At 57.6% G+C, this 4,071-nt stretch overlaps 1 pseudogene; it reads right to left on the reverse strand.

The window, feature by feature from the left end:
* Window positions 1-1,725: 1,725 nt before the first annotated feature.
* Window positions 1,726-2,751, reverse strand: LOC144942565 (trace amine-associated receptor 365 pseudogene; annotated as a pseudogene).
* Between the last annotated feature and the right edge of the window lie 1,320 nt (window positions 2,752-4,071).

Here is a 4,071-nt window from a genome sequence, read left to right on the forward strand (position 1 = left end):
AGAAGACAACCGCGTCAAGAGCAGGAGCGGAGTGCGTCGCTGCGATGATGTTTCCGACGTCGTAGTCGTGGATGAGTTGTTACCGTCTCTGTTCTGGATGGCCGCAGTGGCACACTCATGGAGAGTTTTTAATTTTCCATTTGTGTATCAGGTATCCGCATCTGCTGCTGCCACGGCTTGTGCAGGGGATGTGGTTTAGGGTGGACCGTGAGCTTCGTGGGAGATCAAACCCAGGGATATTCTGCGTTGGGTCTTTCACAACAAGCCGGTGTGTCGGCGTGAGTTCTTTTGAACTCTTTTCAGCTCTGTAAAGGTGTTGGTCCTACACAAACACTGTGGATAGGATTATGGACAGAGATGAGTGTGTGTGTGTACGGGCAGGCAAGGCTGCGTTGGCTGGGTCATGTAGACCGCATGCCCAGCCACCGCATGCCTAAACAGCTTTTGTTCGGCCGGATCGAGGGGGCTAAACGGGCGCGGCACGGGCTAGAGAAGAGATGGAGTGATGTGGTACAGGAGGACGAGTAGCTGAGTGGACTTGCCGATGACTGGTACCAGCGGTGTCAAGATCGGCCTCAGTGGAGGAGGTTCGTGAAGGACGCTACTGGGCAGTTGGAGGCAGTCGCCCTCCAACAACAACGGAGGGCGGATGAGCGACGCTCACAACAACGAGCGGCACAGTAGGGGGCACAGGTGGTGCATCAACCAGTCATCTCGGTCATCTCAGTCAGTCGACCCGTGGCACCTGCGTCTGCCCCATGACCTCCTGCCAGCGGGCTTTCGACACTTCACGTGGCCTCAAGGTGCACTTAGGCTGGCACAAGCGTCGTGGTGACGTCACCGCCACTTAGTGGCGAATAGCGGTTGTTGTACAGGCAGCATAGCGGTTAGCGCTACGCTGCGCTATGAAGCCGCCGTCCCAGGGTCGATTCCCGCTCACGGCCACCAATGAGTACCTGGTGCGGTGTGTAAACATCGCCACTGGGGAGATAAAGGCGGCCGGGCACAGTGCTGGCCACCCACCTCCTCGTGTGCTGGGCCGGTCTTCATAGGTTCTCGCTAATAGCACTTGCCCCAACAGTCTGTTAAGGCTATGAGGTGGACCTTTGTCTTTGTGTGAGTCTCTCTCGCTCGCCTGCTGAAGATTTGTAGTCTGCGTTGTCTCTCACTCTCCTCGTGGTGGTCGCGTGGACTTTGATCCGGGTCCTCCGGTTTCCCCCCTCCACATTTAGGATCAACATCACCACGCGTTTCGATCATTTGGCTTCTGCAATAAATTCCCACGTGATAATCCACTTCGTTGAGCCATTCGTGGCCGGGTCGCTTCTTTAAAACAAAAATATCTAATAGCTTCGTGGGCTTTACCTCGTAAAAATATACATTTTTAAGGAAGGTGAACTTCTTTCGCACCGTGCGTAGCCAACTGTTCTAATCTAAACTAAACACAAAAAAGCCGTTCTAAAGAAATGAGTTTTCAATGGAAAAAAATCTAATCTCGGGGCCTGCTGTTGCTGGCCACGACAAAGAGGGATTCAGTACAGAGAGAGAGAAGAGTTCGTGTCGATTTGCTTCTCCTCCTCCCTCCTCCTCCATTGAATGCGCTCAGACAGACACACCGCGGGTTTACTCTGCGGACGCATAGCTTTTGCTTGCACATGGCCCACAATCGCACTCACCGTGGCTTGTCTTGAATGGGTTTTTTTCAATCTTTTTCCCTCGCCTACGTCAATCGAGCAAATCGCTCTCCCTGCACTTGCGCGTGAACACCCTGCCGCTGAGCACCAGCTTCAGCGCGCCGCGGAAGGAGCGGTTGAGCGACACGATGAGCACCGGGTTGATGGTGGAGTTCACGTAGGTGAACCAGTTGGCGACGTCCACCAGCAAGATGGCCGTGTCCGTGTCGAGGAACGACTCGGCTGACGAGGCGATGAAGTAGGGCACCCAGCAGAGGACGAAGACTCCTCCCAGAGTGCCCAGGGTAAATGTCGCGTTGTGCTCGCGTCTCATCGCCTTCCACGACGACAGCGACGACGACTCCTCGGCCGTCGCCGCCGGCATCGCGACGGCTTTGATCTTGCGCGACTGGGCGCGCGCCTGCACGTAGATGCGCGCGTACACCACCACCATGACGGAGAGCGGCAGCGCGTAGGCGCACACCGTGTTCGCCATCGCGTACTCGACGTTCACCTCCACGTTGCAGTTGTCGGGGCAGGGCTCGGGCACCATGACCGTGGGCCAGAAGGCGAGGAGAGGCAGCGCGTAGCCGGCCAGGCTGAGCCAGCAGAGCCCCACCATGAGGGCGACCGCGGCGGGCGTGACGCGCTCGCGGTAGCGCAGCGGGTCGCCGATGGCCACCGAGCGGTCGGCGGCGACGCAGGCGAGGTGGACGATGGACGAGGTGGTGAGCGAGTAGTCCAGCCACGTGTGGAGGCGGCACGCCGCGTGGCCGTAGAACCAGCAGGTGTAGGCCTCGCGCGTGGCGCTCAGGGGCATCACGACGGCGCCCACGAGCAGGTCGGTGCAGGCGAGCGAGAGCGTGAGCGCGTTGGTGCACGTCTGCAGCTGCCTGAAGTAGAGGATGGAGGCGATGACCGTCGCGTTGCCGATGAGGTTGACCACGACGAAGACGAGGAGGGTGGAGAGGAGAGCGGCGCGGGTCGCGGGCCGGTAGACGACTTCTGTGCAGTTGAAGTCGCGGTATCTGGGCGCGCAGAGGTCGTCTGCGCGGGAGCCGTTGAGGTCGGGCGACATCGCGTTGGGCGTTGAGAGAGAAACGCGACCCGGGGTGGCTGAGCGCAGTTTAGGCGCAGAGGGTCCCTAGACTCCACGCGGCCAGCAACGAAGCGCACGACGGCTGAGGTCGTAAATTTGACGGGGAGTCCACGTCTCTTGACCCGAGCGAGCTTCTAAGGGAGCTGGGAAAACGAGTCGGTAAATTCCGCGACGAGATGCGTTTATCAGCTGCAGTGTGGTGAGTGGGTGGGTGAGTGGGCGAGTTGGTGAGTGAGCGGGTGGGTGAGTGAGTGAGTGAGTGGCTGAGTGAGTGGTTGAGCTATCATTTGTGGCCAGGTCGCTTCTGAAAAACAACTACACAGCTTAGTGGGGCTTGGCTGTTAAAATAAGAACTATTTGTAAAAAAAATGTATACGTCGGTCGAGCACTTTCAGGGATGCGCCTTTATCTCGTTCAGCTTTTCACGTCTCAAGAACGCGCGCCTTGAGACTCACCTCCTCATAGCTCCGCGATGACGTCTCCGTCCTGAAGAAGGGTCATTGCTCGGAACGTCTGCTGCTCATAAATCCATCCTCGTTTCACGGCGCGCATTGTGCGGCGGTGTTCTCAATCTACTGCTGGATGAAGGCCTCTCCACGCACGCCGTGTAGATAATGGGAGGGGGTGGGTTATTTGACCATACTTCACCACGCCCGCCGAGCGGCCAGCAACGAACAGCACGATTGAAGGTGGGCTAGACAAGCACGTACGTTGAACGCCTTTCGCACCGCGCGTAGCCAACCTCGCTAATCGGAGGCGCGGGGAAAGGACAAGAAACTGAACAAAAAAGCAGTTCTCACGAAATGAGTTCGTGTCGATCTAGACGATTTAAAGTGCGTAGCTCCCAGTCGCTTCCTCACATCGGAGGGAAGAGCGTTCCAGACGGCCGCGGAAGCGCATCTGAAAGCGCCGCGCGTCTTTGTCCGACCGGCGATTCAAAAGCTGCCGCTGCTGCTGCTGCGAGGATGACGAGCAGAGTTGGCGTGATGATGATGATGGTTTGTATGCTCCTTGACGAGAAGAGCGGTAAGGGTCGCTGATGACAGCGGGCTGGAAGCCTCCAGACGCAACTCGCCACGGACATGGAATCGAACTCGGGTCTCTGGGTTTTTTTGTTTGCAGCGCAAACGCGCTAACCACTGCGCCACCGCTCCCTCCCGATAGCTGTGTGTGTCGTGTTATGTGCTCACGTGTGTGTGTGTCGTGCTATGTGTCCACGTGTTTGTGTGTGCGAGCGCGGTGCTAAGGTTTTCTGGGGGATACGGTGGCTTCATCAGTGCCTGTTGTTATTGTTGTTGA

Source organism: Lampetra fluviatilis, chromosome 27 (genome assembly GCF_964198595.1).
Source record: "Lampetra fluviatilis chromosome 27, kcLamFluv1.1, whole genome shotgun sequence".
NCBI classification, from domain to species: domain Eukaryota; kingdom Metazoa; phylum Chordata; class Hyperoartia; order Petromyzontiformes; family Petromyzontidae; genus Lampetra; species Lampetra fluviatilis.